The sequence below is a fragment of the Hevea brasiliensis genome, chromosome 3, assembly GCF_030052815.1.
Source record: "Hevea brasiliensis isolate MT/VB/25A 57/8 chromosome 3, ASM3005281v1, whole genome shotgun sequence".
NCBI classification, from domain to species: domain Eukaryota; kingdom Viridiplantae; phylum Streptophyta; class Magnoliopsida; order Malpighiales; family Euphorbiaceae; genus Hevea; species Hevea brasiliensis.
This window is the reverse complement of record NC_079495.1, coordinates 79,338,456-79,358,664: the sequence shown is the minus strand read 5'-3', so window position 1 is coordinate 79,358,664 and position 20,209 is coordinate 79,338,456. Positions and strand designations below refer to the sequence as shown.

At 33.4% G+C, this 20,209-nt stretch overlaps 1 pseudogene; it reads left to right on the top strand.

The window, feature by feature from the left end:
* Positions 1-19,810, top strand: part of LOC110671696 (gamma aminobutyrate transaminase 3, chloroplastic-like) — a 31,857-nt pseudogene extending 12,047 nt beyond the window's left edge.
* The last annotated feature ends 399 nt before the right edge of the window (positions 19,811-20,209 follow it).

The following is a 20,209-nucleotide window of genomic DNA, read 5'->3' as shown; positions in this document are numbered from 1 at the left end:
GTGAATAGAAGCAAACCAATTTACATGGTTGGCTAGCATTTTACTTGGAAACAGAGTTATAGTTAAACAGAGTTAGCAGTTAAAAAGAGTTATTTGCATTTTGCATGGTTGGGTAGCATTTTATGAAAGAGAATAACTACTTTTTTTTTTTAAGGAAATTTACAATTTGGTTCCTTAGTTTTGCCCTATTTCATACTTTAGTCTCTTAAACTCAACTCAACTCAATTCAACTAAGCCTTTGTCCTAAAAATTTATTGGGTTCTGCTATATGGATTCTCTTTCTCCACTCTAAATGATTTTGGATTAAATCATTGGAAATGTGTAATGCTTCTAGGTCATATTGCACTACTTTCCTCCAATTTAGTTTAGGTCTACCCTTTCTTTTATTTCTATCCTCTAATCCAATGTGCTCTACTTGTTTAACTGGAGCCTTCGTATGTCTACGTGTCACATGACCATACCACCTCAATCTCCCTTCTCGCACTTATCCTCAATTGACACCACTCCTACCTTTTCTCTAATACTCTTATTATGGACTTTATCTAGTCTAGTATGGCCACTCACCCACCTTAACATTCTCATCTCCGCAACTCTTATCTTAGACACATACGATTCCTTCATTGCCCAACACTCATTACCATATAACATGGCCGGTCGTATGGCTGTACGATAAAATTTTCCTTTTAACTTATTGAGAATCTTGTGATCATATAAAACTCCCATGGTACGTCTTCACTTCAACCATCCAGCTTTAATCCTATGACTAACATATTCCTCACATACCCCATCTACTTGAAGGATTGAGCTGAGATATTTAAAGTGATTACTTTGGGGTAATACCACTGAAGGAACGGAAGCGTGAAAAACACAAATTTATACCATTGAATTAAAAAATTTTCACCTAGGGTCACATGCATCATGCAAGATTTATTTTTATCTATTTGATTTTAATGATAAACAACATATTAAAACTCTTTTAATATGTTTTTGGATCTGTATTTTCCATTTAAGATTTTAGAATTAATCAGATTAATTTTAGAACCCTAGATTAAATCAAGAACAAACACACTAACCTCTTGATGCATTGCAGTGTATTTGCGCCTTTGAGATTCGTCTTCAAGACACCAGATGTTGTCCCTCTAGCTTGTCCACACCAAGAACACCTATGGCAGCCCTTGAATAGCTTCTAAAGCTTTTTCTATTAATTAGAAAATCAAGTTTTGCCTTTTAAGATATTAAAGATGTAAACAGGACACTAGAAACGATTTCTAGTATTTTTAATTCAAGAGATTATTTGCTAATCTCTTGGAATAGATGAGAGATGAAGAAGAAGAGAGGGAGAGCCTCAAGGTGACGGCACAAATGAGAACAGCAGCTGCTTGTATAATTTTCTTTTCATAACAACACTTATATAGCTAAGTCAACACATTAAACCCTTGCCATATGTCACCCTCTGATTGGTTCTAGGTTTAATTGACTCAATCACATTGTACCAAGTTTCAAACCTATATTTAATCTTAATTTTAATCATCTTACATGATTAAAAGATATTTGGAAAGCTTATGTGTAATGCCATGTGTCACCATCTCATGGTGCCACATGTCACCCTATGAAATGACCAAAATGCCCCTGTGTCTTAATTTTGAGTTCTTAACATAAAATAATTATTTCTCTTTTTCTAATCAATTTATATCAAATATAAATTAATTAATTAATCTCTATTAATTAATTTCTCATTAATTAAATTCATATTTAAACACTTTAAATATAAATTTAACTTATACTATACATCTAATAATCTAGATTTGGTTTCAAGTCATGCTAGGGACTTTGCAATCTAATTACAAACCAAACCTATTTAATTAATCAATTAAACTCTTTAATTAATTAATTAAATCATATTTAATTAGGTGATAACTTGTGTATGTGTGTGACTTACTAGGCTCATTACTAATTGGCAATGAGATATGATATCAACTCTTAATATCATCAGAACTCTTTCTTACCATAAATGATTTCTCTAAATCATTTTATGCACCTCATAGACCATGTTTAACACCTAGCATAGCATGCCATGGCCACCCAATTAGTAATAAGGTTTACTTTAAATGAACCTATAATCATATGTTACCATGCACTAGAATCTCTCTGTTACAAAATCCCAACTCAAGCTGGAGTCATGGTTTATGTCAAACTCCATTTGCTATGAATATTATGTTCTCTTTTAATTTCAGTTCTTGATTAAAAAGTTTTTCTCATCAGAAACTCTTTTCTGATTAAATCTATCTGTCCTAGCCAGGAACTTGAAACATCAAGAACAATTAAATGAACATAGGATTTTATCTCTATTTACTTAGAGGAACAGATTCCATCTTGATTAACACCTACCTCCATATATAACTAGTAGGAGCCAACACATGCCCATATACCCATACACAGTACAAGTATGAAAGCAGTATCAAACTCAAACTACCTATATACAAGATAACTATGCTATCTCAGGTTTAAAGATTAAATGCACTGATATGATTTATGACAAAACATTGACAAGAGTAAACTCCATGTGCTTGTCATAAGTGTCACTGGTTCGGCCTACTTATCATTTATAAGTGCCTATCATGTTTGTCATATGGCATGAGACTCACCATTCCATCTTATTTATATCTCATATAAATAACTTGGGAACAAACATGAATACAATCTTTCTGGATAAGTCATGTCCTTATTATGAAGTATCCTCGATTGTGAACCTATTTATGATACTTTGTACTAGAAATACTGTCATTCATATTCTTAACAACTTAAGAATAGAATTTCTAACAAAATATCAATGGACCTTTTCTATTACACATAAATATCTTATGCAAACGGAAAAGTGGAAATGCCTTTTATTAATAAAAACATGTACAAGATATATACTAAATGATATGCTCTAGGGCATACTACTAACAATCTCCCACTAGCACTAGAGCCATTCATTACAATATCTTAGACCCATTTTTTCAAAATGTCGGTCTAGCTGAGTTTGTGACATAGGCTTAGTGAATGGATCAGCTGGATTTTCAGCTAATGCTATTTTTTTCATGGCTACATCGCCTCGTCCAACTATTTCTCTGATAATGTGGTAGCGCCTTTCTATGTGTTTGGATTTCCGGTGAGACCTTAGTTCCTTAGCCTATATGACTGCTTCATTGTTGTCACAGTGTAGTGGAACTGTTGACTCAATGGAAGGAACTACTGTAAGTTCTGTCACAAACTTTTTTTTCCAAATAGCTTCCTTTGCAGCATCTGATGCAGCAATATACTCAGCTTCGGTAGTGGAATCTGTAATCGTGCTCTGTTTGGAACTCTTCCAACTGACTGCACTTCCATTACAAATGAACACATATCCAGAGGTAGACTTTCTATCATCGATATCTGATTGAAAATCAGAATCAGTATAACCATCCAATTGCATGTCTCCACCTCCATAGATCAAGAATAAATCCTTAGTTCTTCTCAAGTACTTAAGCATATTCTTGATAGCTATCCAGTGTTCCAAACCTGGATTGGATTGATACCTGCTAGTCAAACTAACAGCATATGCGATATCCGGCCTAGTACACAACATTGCATACATTAAACTTCCAATAGCTGAAGCATATGGAATCCTGGCCATCTTATCTCTTTCTTCAGGTGTCTTTGGAGACATCTCTTTAGAAAGATGGATACCATGTCTCACTGGTAACAATCCTCTCTTGGAATCAAGCATGTTAAACCTCTTTAACACCTTTTCCAAGTATAGACTTTGGGATAAACCAATTATTCTTTTCGCTCTATCTCTATATATGCGAATCCCAAGAATATAGGTTGCCTCCCCTAAGTCTTTCATGGAGAATGTATTTGACAACCATACCTTTATAGTTGTCAACATACCTGTGTCATTACCCATCAACAGTATGTCATCCACATATAAGACAAGGAAAGTGATAGCACTGTCACTAACCTTCTTATATACACATGGCTCATCCTCATTTTTGATAAAACCAAAGGATTTAATGGCTTCATTAAAACGGATGTTCCAACTCCTCGAAGCTTGCTTCAACCCATAAATGGATCGCTTTAGCTTGCATACCTTGGAACCATCTTGGGATTCAAAACCCCTAAGTTGTTCCATGAAAATGTTTTCTTCAATGTATCCATTGAGAAAAGCTGTTTTGACATCCATCTGCCAAATCTCATAATCATAGTATGCAGCTATTACTAATAGAATCCTAATTGATTTAAGCATGGCAACGGGCGAGAAAGTCTCCTCATAGTCGATTCCTTGCCTTTGGCGAAACCCTTTCGCTACTAGCCTTGCCTTATAGGTCTCTACCTTTCCATCAGAACCAATTTTCTTCTTGAAAACCCATTTGTTCCCTATAGGTATAATACCTTTAGGTGGGTCAACAAGATCCCAAACTTGATTCTTATACATGGAATCAATCTCGGATTTCATAGCATCAATCCATTTTAAAGAGTCTATATCTGATATAGCTTCTTCATAGGTAAGTGGATCATCTCCATGATCTACTCCTTCATGAGTAGACAACTCTTGTTCTTCTTCATGAAGGAAGCTATATCTCACTGGTGGCTGAGATACCCTGGTTGTTCTACGAGGAATAACTGTAGATGTTTCATCAATGGGAGTAGGTTGACTAGATGGATCTATATCCATCTGATCTGTTGGTTGGTCAGAATTCTCTAATTCCAACTTTATTTGCCTTCCTTTGCCTCCTTCTTGAACAAACTGTTGTTCAAGAAATATGGCATCTCTACTCACCACAACCTTTTGTGATGTAGGCAAATAAAAATAATATCCAAAACTATCTTTTGAATATCCAGTAAATCGACCCTTTTCTGATATGGTTTCCAATTTTTCAGGGTTCAGTTTTTTGATATAAGCTGGACAACCCCAAATCTTAACATGCTTAAGACTTGGTTTTCTTCCATGCCATATCTCATAAGGTGTGGAAGAAATTGATTTTGATGGAATCCTATTCAGAATATACAAAGCTGATTCTAATACAAATCCCCAAAAGGAGATTGGCATATCTGTATAGCTCATCATACTACGTACCATATCCAATAGGGTACGATTTCTCCTTTCAGATACACCATTCAGTTGTGGCATTCCTGGAGGAGTCAGTTGGGAAACAATGCCATGCTCTCTTAAGTATTCATCAAACTCAATACTCAAATATTCACCTCCACGATCTGATTGAAGAGCTTTAATACTCTTTCCTGTTTGATTTTCTACTTCAGATTTAAATTCTTTGAACTTTTCAAAAGATTCATGTTTGTATTTCATCAAATACAAATACCCAAACCTTGATTTATCATCAGTAAAGGTAATAAAGTAATGAAAACCGCCTCTAGCCATTTCCTTAAATGGACCACATACATCACTATGTATTAGCTCCAAAATATTTTCAGCCCTTAGTCCTTGTCCAACAAAGGGTGATCTAGTCATTTTGCCCTGAAGGCAAGATTCACAAGTTAGAGTAGGCTCAGAGTCCAATGAGGATAGAATCCCCATTTTTTCCAGTTTTGCAATCCTATCTTCTGCAGCATGACATAACCTTAAGTGCCAAATATGTTTTGAACTTGAGTTGATTTTCACCATGGCATTGCATTCATTTAGATCACTATACTCTAGGCAGTTCCTTTTCCAATGCCCATTCTTCTGGCAGTGGAAACACTTTCCTTTGCCTCCATCAGCTTTAGTCTTTCTTTTCTGTTTAGCTATTTTCTTGGAAGGACCAGGAATCTGAGGTTTCTTTTTCTTATTGCCCTTCTTCTTGTTGGACTTTCCAGCTGAAGAAGATGCAATCAAAGGTACCTCTTTTCCTTTATTGCCCGACATATTCTTTTGGGCAATAACCAGCATGTTGAATAAACCAGCTAAGGTGCATTCCTATTTAGTCATATGGAAATTTGTCACAAAATTCCCAAAAGACTCAGGAAGGGACTGAAGGATTAAATCCGTCTATAGTTGGAAATCCATGTTGAAATCAAGATGTTCCAACTGCTCAATCAGCCGAATCATCTTGTGGACATGATCCACAACATTCTGTCCCTCAGACATCCTCATGTGGAATAGCTACCTAAATATCTCATACCTAGTCATTCCTACTGTGCTCACCATACAACTCTTGTAAGTGAAGGAGGATCTCACTCGCACTCTGCATGTTCTCCTGCTGCTTCTGTAACTCATTACTCATGGAAGCAAGCATGTAACACTTAGCTCTCGTTTCATGCTCCTTCCACTTGTCCAAAGTTTCATGTTCCTCTTGAATGGCCTCTGGAGGTAAGGAACCAGGAATATTTGAATCTAGAACATATCCTATATGTTCAAGGTTCAGGACAAGTTTCAAATTTCTTAGCCAATCAGAGAGATTAGGTCCTGTCAACCTATTGCGATCAAGTATGCTTGCAAGGATATTGGATGGTGGTGGTTGTTCTGTGCTCATTATTATCAGAAAATTAACTGCAAAAAATAACTAGATTAATTAGTAAATGTATCAAGTAATTAACCAAAATGATTATGGTCTTTTAATCAAATTGGCCCTCCCACTAACTTAGCAAATCCTACACTTTCAAAGTAGAAAATGGAAATCCTAGTTGGATGGATTTCTAGTGGGTGATTGAATTCTTATAATTCTATTGATCATCCTCAGGTACATCCATTATTGGAATTACAATAAACTATAAGTGAGCAACTCCTTGCCCATCACATCTCATGTGAGGTTCAATCCTTTACCTAGCCCCTAATGCTCAAAATCTCAGGTACATCCATTATTGACTTATCTTGCATTAGTGAAATTGATCCTGTAACACCCCTAAGTTCGGTAGTGCGTTCTACTGTTCTGGTGACCAGTGTTGTCCGGATAGCTAGAATGCCTAAAACTACACTTCGATATGAGTGAGGAGACATTAAATAATAAAATATGAGAAAAGAAAATACAAGAAAAATAAAGGAAAAATAATATTAAAGAAATGCAACTAAGTTAAGTGAGCCGAGAACCCTAGCGATGGGTGACCGCACCGGGAAGTCACGGCGTGGACCGTTGACTAGCCCTAGACCGCGGGGAACCCTGGAAAATATTTTTAGGACTTAAATAGACACCTATTGAAGTACAAATACTATTAGAAATATCAAAGAAAAATTAATTAATTAGTACAAAGAAAAGTGAGAAATCGAAAAATGGACAAAACCCGGTGTTACCGAAAAATCGGGAATGCAACCCGAACAGGGGCATTGTGGTCATTTGACACCCCGAGTTGTCTTTTGACCTAAATGTCCATTAAAAATACATGATATTATATTTGTAAAATGTCATGAAAATTAAAATTGTGGTACATAGTATAAATGATGGAAGTTTGGGGCATAAAAATGAAAATTGAGAAAGTTTGAATAATTAAACATTAAAATAAATTAAGTGCTCCACTAAGGCAGCTTGAACCACCTATAAAAGACACTTTGGACAGCTGAACATCATCTTCAACCTCCAGCAAATGAACCAGCCGAATGCAACCCAAAGAAAACTCCATGGCCATTCATGCATGAAGCTCCAATCCTCCATGATCAAGCCCTAGTTTCTTCAAGAGTCCTTCACTAAAGTTGTTCTATACAACTGGGGCAGTAGATAGGCAGCAAGAAATTTAAGTTTTGGTGAGGTTTTGAAGAATTTCAAAAGTGGTAAGTATGTATTTTTGATGCTTGCTTCATTAAAGTTTGTGTGGATGTTATGGGTACTTGAATTGTGGAAAGAATTTTGAGGTTTGATGTTTAAAGGGAGAGCTGTATTTTTGGCAGCCATGGAAACACTTTGAGAACAGCTTATTCTTGCTTCTAAATGGTAGATTAAAAGATTGATTAAATGTATAGGTGTGTAGGAAATTATTTGGGTAATGTATACTTAGTATATGTAAATGTAAAATGAAATTTAGAGCTTGGAAAGTAATGGAATGTAAGTGTACCATTGTGGCAGTTTGCTAACCCTTGAAGAATGCTGGAATTCATGCTTGGTTTATGGAATAATGATGTTAAAATGTGTTGGTTGTTATGGCAGTTTGAATGTATGTATAGTGGTGTGAAGGTTGGACATGTGAATGAGCTTGGTTATGGAGTTAAATTGTTGTAAATTGAGTTGGGCAAATTCTGCACTTGTTGGTGCACATTGAATGTAATTGTAAGCTGCCAAAATGACCTTTAATGTGTTGTGAATTATGTTTAGGTCATGGTACAACCAGAATTAGTTTGAATGTTAAGTTTGGTGAGTGTTAAAAGTGATGTTTGATATGTATGCAAGAATTGCAATAAGGAATTTTGTGTTTTAGGCCTATAACTTTAAGTGTGTGACTCCGATTGGTATGAGACCAATTGGAGGTGAAACTAGGCACAAAATGTGCCAACTTTCATGAAGAAAGCTTGCAAAAATTCTGCTTGAAAGATAGCTTGAAAAATGACCAAATCCGGATTAAGTGCAATTGAGGCCTGAAAACTGACCATTTGGGCAGCAGATAGTGTTTAGCCATAACTCACTCAAAACAGGTCCAATTGACCTGGAATTTTAACCATGAATAGCTAAGACCCATATCTACAAGTCTTATGAAGACACAAAAGCCCAGAAATGACCATAAGCAAGTCAAACAGCTTGCAAGTTCGGGTCCAAAAACTGGCCGAACCTAAAATGACCTAAAGTGACCTAAAGTGACCAATTTTAGTGCAATTTGACCAGCAATAGCAAAATGACCATAACTTGGTCTACATAACTCAGAATGACCTGAAATTTTGCCCCGCGTTCCATAAGACATAGATCGACAAGTTTGTAGTTTTGACCGAAACCCGAAAGCCGACAGAACTAGGTCGTCCGACTAGGTCAAACTAGTATCTCGAAATCTAGCAAATTGCAAGAAAATGCAGTATACACGGAAATGAACTTGATAACATGTACCAACTCTAAAATACTATCGAATGTGACATATTAATAACATTAAAACCTAATTTACCTAGAATGCATCGAGGGTCGACATATTAGGTTGACTAAACAAATATTAGAATTCAATGAATTAATTATCAAGTATTATCGTTAGAGACAGTCTAAATGAGTACTGAAACACTTCAAATTGTGTCTCTCAATTAGCAAAGACTCAAGGAAAGGGAAGGAAACACGGAGTCAAGGCCAGGAGACAGTTATCAGAGGTTTGTGCACAATAATTATTTCTTTTGAATTTTTCAATTGAAATAAATTGTGATTAATTGTATGTTATTGTTTTAAATTGTATTTGTGCACAATAATTAATTCTTTTGAATTTTTCAATTGAAATAAATTATGATTATTTCTATGTTATTATTTTAAATTGTGTTTGTGCACAACGGCTATTTCTTTTGAATTTTTCAATGGAAATGAATTATGACTATCGTACATTATTTTTTTAAATTGTGTTTGTGCACAATAGTATTTCTTTTGAATTTTTCAATTGAAATAAATTACGATTATTTATATGTTATTGTTTTAAATTGTGTTTGTGCATAATAAGTATTTCTTTTGAATTTTTCAATTGAAATAAATTACGATTATTTATATGTTATTGTTTTAAATTGTGTTTGTGCACAATAATTTTGACTTCTCATTTTCTACTTAAAAATTTAATTCAACATTATAGTTTTAAATTGTGTCCGTGCACAATACTTTTATATTCACTGCTTTTACTAGCAAATTTATTTGGAGAAATGAGTTATGAATAATTTTTGATTGCTTTGTTTTTGGGAATATTATTTGGAACTTATTGTGTTGCCAACTTTGCAAATGGAAATTTTGAGATAAAATGTGATTTATGGTTTGTATGAAATATTGTGATTTGAAATTGTTTTGATTCACACTTGGCATGACATCACATTATGTTCCTCCTCCATTTATGGGGTGAGTGTGATATTCCTCCCTCTTTGACTTATCGATGCAGGGTGAGTGTGATTATGTTCCTCCCTCTTTGACTTCCCAGTCTGAGGTGAGTGTGGATGAGTACTCATTATTCAGCTAGCTTCCTCCCTCATTGATTTCGATTATTGGGGTGAGTGTGTCTTGTCGTGGTGTACAACACGGCATGTGTGGAAAAATTGTGTCATGGCCTAAATTATGTTATCGATTGGCAACATTGTATTATTCAGTTATTTGATCGAATTGTGTTATTGATTTTCAAAACGGCATTATCCAGTTATTTGATCGAATTGTGTTATTGATTTGCAAAACGGTATTATTCAATTACTTGATCAAATTTGTGTTAGGTGAATTTTGGAAATTGTGAAATAGAATTGTGAATCATTTGATTTGTGAACTGTCAATAAAAGATTTATGTATCGCATTTCAAATTGTTATTGTGCACCACTGAGTAAATTTTACTCAGCGATAGATTTTCATTCTTTGTCCGCAGTGACAGACTAACAGGGCAGCAGACTAGGCTGCTAGTACTACATTGAGAGATCATCGGGTATATTGAGTATACCACATTTTGCATTTTGTACTGTAATGTATGTTCACTGTATGTATATACTGTTCTTGATTTTGAGCAGTTGTAAAATAAAATTGTACATTAAAGTTGTAAAATAAATTATGAGTTATTTTGACTTGTAAAAATTGTATTATATTTCTTGTATCTCAGTCTTTAAAAAATTACTATGGATTTGAGTTGAGAAATATGTTGTGTTGAGAAACATGTTGGAGTTGAGATTTGGAAATATATATTGAAGTGCTTTTTACAGGTTTTTTGGAAGAACTGTTTTATCCAAAATATAGATGGCACTCTGCCAAAATTTTTACAGAAATTCCAAATAATTCAAATTTGTTAGTTCTATCACTTCAGTTCAAAAAGCTTTTAACATCTGTAAATAGTGCTCACCACTGTAAAAGAAGTAAGAAAACTTTTTAAAATCCCTTGTAGTGTATTTAATGGGTTATCAGTAGACGGAGTTGGTAATTCATTAGATATACTACGGGATCATGTTATGCCTTACAGAGGGGTAGGGTGTGACAGATCCCATTGAGCCAGTAATTATGCAAATAATTTTAATGTCCTCAGGTACATCTAATATTAGCTACTAAACCATTTACATATTTACAACATCTCATGCTTAACAATTATTCTTAAGAAAATCTCTTAAATTAATTGCATCTTATGCAACTATTTAAAATTTCTTAAAATAATTGCCCCAATGGAGGGCCCATATTATAATTACTTTAATTATAGCATTTCCAACTTAATCATTTGTTTGGAAGATTTTATGGTCATCTTAATTATTATTAAGTTCTCACTTTGCACATTATCCATTTAGTATGCATATATCGTATAATTGTATACATTCCCATACATCTCATGCATTCATGGATAAGCAGTAAATATGGTATGATCATGGACTTTTTAAGGGATTCAATTCAGAGCCACCAAGAATTGAATCAGGGCATTCCTAGGTGCATTTTATTCATTTATTTTACAAGAGTTGCTGAAGGAGTACATAATCAACACTTGATCTTGAATTCCTCCCATTGGACCTACCAATGCTCTTGACCTCCTTGAACTTCTTGCAATCCAATTACATAGTTATCCTTGGCATACCAATGTGAATTTATAAGAACTTAAATAAATGAAATTACAACTCAAAAAATTAATACAAACTTAATAATATATGCCCAAAATAAATTAAAATAAATTAATTAATTTACATTCCCAAAGAAACATAAAAGAAATAAATCAAATCACATTGGTCTTTTATAGTCCATGATCATCCATCATGCATATCACTATTTAACAATTAAATAAAACATACATACTTAAATTAAATTGAATATCTTATATTCAACTTAAAAATCCAGATTTGAATATGATTCAAATAAATTTAAAAATTCAGATTTGAAACTCATTCAAACAAATTTAAAAATTCAAATTTGAATCACATTCAAACAAACTTAAAAATTCAGATTTGAATCACATTCAAACAATTTTTAAAAAATCAGATTTGAATCACATTCAAATAATTTTAAAAAATTCAACTCTGAATATTATTCAAACAAATTTAAAAAATCATATTTAAATATGATTCAAACAACTTTAAAAATTTAGATTTGAATCAAATTCAAACAACTTTTAAAATTCAGATTTGAATCACATTCAAATAATTTTTTAAAATTCTGATTTGAATCAAAATTTAATTGTGTGATTGAAATTCTAATTAAACAATTTAATTAGACATAGGATGAGCTTTTAGATCATAAAACAATTGCAAATTAAAAAGCCAAACCTTGAGCCACCCATGAAGCCACAAACCTTGCACACCATGAAGGTGTTCTCTTGCATGCTGCCACACATCCATTGCAACTAGCAATGGATAAATCATCTCATGATCAAAACACACAATTAAATCATATAATCAACAATCTAAATGGCAAATATAGTGGTTCTGATATCAATTGAAGGAACGGAAGCGTGAAAAACACAAGTTTATACCATTAAATTAAAAAATTTTCACCTAGGGTCACATGTATCATGCAAGATTTATTTTTATCTATTTGATTTCAATGATAAACTGTAACACCCTCCCGGTAGCAACTCCGTACATTCTACTGTTCCGGTGACCGGTGTCGGTCCGGACAGCTAGAACGTTCGGAAAAATATTTAAACTAAAGTCAGGAACCATAATTAACTCAAATATTAATAAGAAAAATTTAGGAAAAATTTTTGAAATAAAATACAACCAAGTTAAACGAGCCGGTGCCCAAGCGATGGGTAACCAGAGTGAAGTTGCGGTTCTCGCAACGAGGAGCCCTAGACCAGGGGAAAAATTCATAAAATAATTTTTGGGACTCCAGAGAAGGGTCATTGAGGTTCCTATGGCATTAGAATGCCAAGAAAATAATTAGAAAAATTTTTCAATCGGTACAGACAATTTTGACCCGTTAAGCCAAACGGAGGGCATTTTGGTCATTTCGCCTTCAGAGGTGATTTTTGGCTGACTTGTCCAGTTAAGTAAATAATTATTATGATTCAAAATATGAATAAATATTGCTAAAAATTAAATTGAAAATAAGTAGAGAAGAAAAGAATAGAAAATGAGAAAAATGCCCATTTATGACATATGATGATGTCATTTACTTTCTCCAAACCAATCACCATTCAACAAGCTTTCTTAAATCACTTAAAAGAGACAAAGAAAGACCAAAAATTCTGGTCATCTTCTTCTTCTTCTTCCTCAAAACGTGACCCTCTCTTCTTCCTCCCTCCATGAAAATTTTCTTTCATTTCCTCCATTTCCCATGAATTTCCACTATAAAACCCTAGACACCTTTCATTAAAACTTGTCCATACAACTTGGGGAAGTGTTTGGCAGCCTAGAAAAGCAAAGAAAGTGGAGTTGAAGCTTAGAAAATTCTGCCCTACAAGAGGTTAGTGCTTACTTATGCAAAGATTTCTTTATTTCCATGTTAGGGACTTGAATTTAGTAGGAATTTGTAAACTAAATGGACTAAATTCATGTGTATACATACCATGGATTTCGGCTGCCCTAAGGAAGGAACAATATTGAGTGTTTTTGATGGACTTAAAGTGGACTAGAGATCATGTTTGAAGTACATAATTATGTGGATAATGACTTAGCTAGTTAACTAGGGTAACTAGTGTGAAATGGAGATGGGAATTAGGGTTTTGAGAAGTGAAAATTTGACTTGGCTTAGGAAATTGTTAGAGAACATTTTAATGGTCAATTAGTGACCATTTTAGGTAATTTGACCACAATTTGGACTGAAATAATTCATGGCAAAGTGAATGTGTAGGCTGCCTAAAGACAGCAGCAAGGTGACTGGGATTTCAGTCCACTTATACAGCCATAACTTTGGCTGTGTAGGTCCAATTGGTGTTTGGCCAATTGGACATGAAACTAGGCTTATAATGACACATTTTTGCTGAAGAAACCATGCCCAAAAGACCAAAGTAAGAGGACCAAAAGTTGGCCCCAATCCAGATACCCTGCAACAGCACCTGCAAAAATGACCAAATGAACAGTAACTGTTCATTTGGCCATAAATCACTGTAGATATGGTCAATTGACCTGAACTTTTTACAGGAACAAGTTAAGACATAGAAAAACAACTTTCATGAAGAAACCTACCCCAAATTATGACCAGAACCTAACCCAAATGGCAGTGGCAATCACTGTTCATGTTACTGTAGATATGGTCAATTCTGCAGTTTGGCAATCCGGCCAGCTGTGGTTTTTGGACCATATCTGGAGCTACAAAACTCCAAATGGAGTGATTCAAAAAAGGAAATTCAACTAGACAAAATAAGGAACAACTTTCATGTTTACCATTTCCTCAAATTCCCACTGCAACAGGGCTTAATAGAACAGTAAATTTGGGTTACAAAAACTGAAAATTCTGCCCTCTTGGTTTTAAGTTTGGAAATGGTATTTGTGACTTATTTCAACAAGTTTTAAATGCAAAATGTGGTATCTTTGAGAACTTAGGTTCAATAAATTTATTGTGTATGAAAAATTCAATATTTTGGTTGACTAGTAAGGTGAATAGTAAACAAAATGACACATATTACATAAGTAATACAACTTGAAATATAAAATGTAATTAACACAAATGGATTGTTTAGAGTATAAATGAGATAAAGTTATCATTAGGATTTACGTCTTTGTTTCAAATAGGATTATAATACCTTGTACAAAAATTGGTACATGAGAGGTAATAATGTGAATACTAATTCATATAAATATTGTAACGATTAGATGAATCACATGGATGGGTAAATGGGTTAATTGCTCTCATCATGAGAGAAATGGAAATATTTTGATGTACAAATGGTACATGAAAATCGATTGATGTAAATTGCAATTAACGTGAATGGTATGATGAATGCATAAATTATATAAAAATGAGATTTGAAGATTTATGCTTCTACTATAAGTAAAATTGAAATACTATGAACGATAATTAGAACATAAAATGAAATAATAAAACTTATGAACATTTAATGATATTATGTGCCTTTGTATTGCCTAGACATGTGTGTCGGATTGGATAGTTTGGCATGCCAATAGGGTATTGTTTTAGTAGTACTGCGAAAGGCTTTATGCCTGTATTCATGGCTTTATGCCCGTATTCATGGCTTTTATGCCCGTATTCATGGCTTTTATGCCGATTATGTGATATCATGGCTTTTTAGCCATACTGATTGCATACGTGGTTGACGTTCTGCGTCCCATGGTATGACGGCGTGAGGCACCGCGGTGTCCAGTGCCAACGACCAGTTATCCAGTCCAGTCGTCCAGTATAGGTTACTTAGGCAACCAAATGAATGAAAGTGGACAAAGTTAACGAAAAGAAAAAAAATAAAGAAAAGGGATATACAAATGCAAACCAAATAAGGCATATACATTAAATACACATTTATTTTCTGCTATTTTCTTTTATTTTATTATTGCACTACTAAGTTTTATGCTTAGCGTGTCGCTTTTGCAACGCGTAGGTACTGAAGATTTGGACAGAGGGCCCAGTAGACCACAGATTCGGTAAGGCAGTTCACAGTTCTGCATAGTGTCCGTGTCACCTCACCGTCTACAGTGCATTGGTAGGACACTAGGCTTCATTTTGGTATTTTGTAATTGATTTTTATTTTCCTTTGTGTAAATGAAACTTATGTAATGTATTTTGATTTTCATGTAAATAATGCAAAATTGTGTTTGTAAATGGAAAAGTGAATATTGATCATGGATCATTACATGACTATCAAATGTGATGAATGATTGAGAAACGAATGGTTGAAAAATATTGAGATTTTGATATTGGAGTTTGTGAATAGATGAATATGATTATTAGAAGTGTTTTTCACAGGTTCCGAAGAACTGTTTTCTCCATTTTTAGCCGGTACTCCGCCGGATTTTCTTTAAAATTTTCGGAACCTCAAATAAATTACAATTTCAATAAATGAATTATATTTCACAAGTTATATTCAAAACTACGATAAAAATGAATTAAGATAAAATAGAGTGCTCCGGCACACTGAGTGGCATAACTTGCTCGGCTACACTGTAGTCGGGTAAGGGGTGTCACATAAACAACATATTAAAACTCTTTTAATATGTTTTTGGATATATATTTGCCATTTAAGATTTTAGAATTAATCAGATTAATTTTAGAACCCTAGATTAAATCAAGAATAAACACACTAACCTCTTGATGCACTGCAGTGTATTTGCGCCTTTGAGATTCGTTTTCAAGATACCAGATGTTGTCCCTCTAGCTTGTCCACACCAAGAACACCTATGGCAGCCCTTGAATAGCTTCTAAAGCTTTTTCTATTAATTAGAAAATCAAGTTTTGCCTTTTAAGAGATTAAAGATGTAAACAGGACACTAGAAATGATTTCTAGTATTTTTAATTCAAGAGATTATTTGCTAATCTCTTGGAATAGATGAGAGATGAAGAATAAGAGAGGGAGAGCCTCAAGGTGGCGGCACAAATGAGAACAACAGCTGGTTGTATAATTTTCTTTTCATAACAACACTTATATAGTTAGGTCAACACATTAAACCCTTGCCACATGTCACCCTCTGATTGGTTCTAGGTTTAATTGGCCCAATCACATTGTGCCAAGTGTCAAACCTATATTTAATCTTAATTTTAATCATCTTACATGATTAAAAGATATTTGGCAAGCTTATGTGTAATGCCATGTGTCACCATCTCATGGTGCCACATGTCACCCTATGAAATGACCAAAATGCCCCTGTGTCTTAATTTTGAGTTCTTAACCCAAAATAATTATTTCTTTTCTTCTAATCAATTTATATCAAATATAAATTAATTAATTAATCTCTATTAATTAATTTTTCATTAATTAAATTCATATTTAAACACTTTAAATATAAATTTAACTTATACTATACATCCAATAATCTAGATTTGGTTTCAAGTCATGCTAGGGACTTTGCAATCTAATTGCAAACCAAACCTATTTAATTAATCAATTAAACTCTTTAATTAATTAATTAAATCATATTTAATTAGGTGATAACTTGTGTATGTGTGTGACTTACTAGGCTCATCACTAATTGATAATGAGATATGATATCAACTCTTAATATCATCAGAACTCTTTCTTACCATAAATGATTTCTCTAAATCATTTTATGCACCTCATAGACCATGGTTAACACCTAGCATAGCATGCCATGGTCACCCAATTAGTAATAAGGTTTACCTTAAATGAATCTATAATCATATGTTACCATGCACTAGAATCTCTCTGTTACAAAATCCCAACTCAAGCTGGAGTCATGGTTTATGTCAAACTCCATTTGCTATGAATATTATGTTCTCTTTTAATTCCAATTCTTGATTAAAAAGTTTTTCTCATCAGAAACTCTTTTCTGATTAAATCTATCTGTCCTGGCCAGGAACTTGAAACATCAAGAATAATTAAATGAACATAGGATTTTATCTCTATTTACTTAGAGGAACAGATTCCATCTTGATCAACACCTACCTCCATATATAACTAGTAGGAGCCAACACATGTCCATATACCCATACACAGTACAAGTATGAAAGCAGTATCAAACTCAAACTACCTATATACAAGATAATTGTGCTATCTCAGGTCTAAAGATTATATGCACTGATATAATTTATGACAAAACATTGACAAGAGTAAACTCCATGTGCTTGTCATAAGTGCCACTGGTTCGGCCTACTTATCATTTATAAGTGCCTATCATGTTTGTTATATGGCATGAGACTTACCATTCCATCTTATTTATATCTCATATAAATAACTTGGGAACAAACATGAATACAATCTTTCTGGATAAGTCATGTCCTTATTATGAAGTATCCTCGATTGTGAACCTGTTTATGATACTTTGTACTAGAAATACTGTCACTCATATTCTTAACAACTTAAGAATAGAATTTCTAACAAAATATCAATGGACATTTTCTATTACACATAAATATCTTATGTAAACGGAAAAGTGGAAATGCCTTTTATTAATAAAAGCATGTACAAGATACATACTAAATGATATGCTCTAGGGCATACTACTAACAACCACTCCATCTAAACTAACTCCTTCCCTATCACCAGTTCAGCTTTCACTGAACTTGCAATGCATGTATTCTGTCTTCGTTCTACTTAACTTAAAGCCCTTTGACTCTAGAATACTCCAAAGCTCTAGCTTCTATTGACTCCTTCTCACGTCTCATCTATCAAAACTATATTATTCGCAAACATCATGCACCAATGGATACTCTCTTGTATATGTTTCATCAATTCATCTAGAACTAATGTAAAAAGGTAAGGGTTTACAGCTGAACCTTAGTGTAATCCAATTGAGATAAGAAAATCTCTTGTGTCCCTCCCACTGTACACATAATAGTAGTTGCTCCTTCATACATGTCTTTCAACACTTGTATGTACCTAATAGATATCCTCTTTTATTCTAACACTCTCCATAAGACATCTCTTGGAACACTATCATAAGCCTCATCCAAATCGATAAAAATCATGTGTAGATCTTTCTTCACATCTCTATATTTCTCCATCAAGCTTATAATGAGAAAGATCGCTTCCATGGTTGAACGACTAGGCATGAAGCCAAATTGATTGGAAGAGATAGAAGTGTCATGACATAGTCGATGTTCCACAACTCTCTCCCACAACTTTATAGTATGGCTCATGAGTTTAATTCCCCTATAGTTTAAGCAACTATGTATATCTTCCTTATTTTTAAAAATAGGTATCAATTTTTAAAAATTAAGACATACTTTAGTCTCTTAATTTTATAAAATTAATTATTTAGTCCTTGAATTTTGTACTACAATCACTTTAGTCTTTGAATTTTTGGAAATTAGTTGTTTATTCCCTAGATTTTGCACTATATCATACTTTAATTCCTATAATTTTAATATATACAACAATCTAGTCCTTTAATCAATGGATAAAATTGTTATAAAAATTAAAATTATAGAGATTAACTTGTTCTATATATTAAAATTAAAGGAATTAAATAATTCATTTCTCGAAATCCAGGAACTAAAATGTACTTTAGTGCAAAACCTAGGGACGAAATAATTAATTTCCCAAAAATCTAGGGACTAGAGTGTAATAAAAGCAAAATCTAGGGACCAAATTGTAATCCCCCCTCTTTTTTATTGATTCATCGATTCAGAAGATTTTCCCTTTTGGTTGAGAAAATATTTAATTTTTATGTTTGTTAAGTGAATCCCTGTTTACTTTTGCTTGTTAAGTCCATTCTATTAATTTTCTTTTCTTTTCTTTTCTTTTTTGGTGAAAAGGAGTTAGATTATAGAATTGTTCATGAACCTTGATATTAGAAAATATTGATTCTGACCATTGTGCAAAGTGAATATTAATTGAATAAGGACAACAACTGAAGCTTTAGAATATTTGTTTGCAGTTAATTAGCATATATGGGAAGGCACTGAAGGCTACTGAAGAGAGAGTAAACGAACTGAAATCTCAACAGAAGAACAAGTAAACAACTAAATTGTAATTGATAATGACTAGCATTCTGTGCACTTGAAGTAAAGCATATCTATTCGGAATTATGATGCATTTGGTACGTAAATAAAGCATTTATAAGGGTGTTTCTCCATGTGGGAATTGCAATTGGAGTTCGATCTAATAATCTCATAGCTCTATAGATGACTCTATTACACTAAGCCAAAGCTTATTAGTCCATATTGGCTTCTATTATTTATGTCTCTCTACTAGTTCTAAGATCCATCTTTTTAGCATTTCAATGTCAAGAAATAAATTATACACAAAATGCTGAACTGTAAAATTGTGGCCAACTTTAATTATTGAACTATAAATAAATTCCTTGTGCCCTACATTTGAAAGCATATCATATATGAAGATAGAGATACTTATAAAACTTTGTAATTTTATCAAGCTGAGATTGTAGAAAGTTAAATTTTGACATAGGATAAGCCTTTATAACAATTAAGTGTGTTTATTATTATAGTTCTACTAGTTATAGTGACTCACTATAGCAAACTGTGTTTTGAAAGAAAAATGCACCTTAACATGCTTTAGGGTGCAAAGTTTAGCAATTTAAATTTTTTTAATATCTAGGATTTCATGCATCATACAAACCAATTAA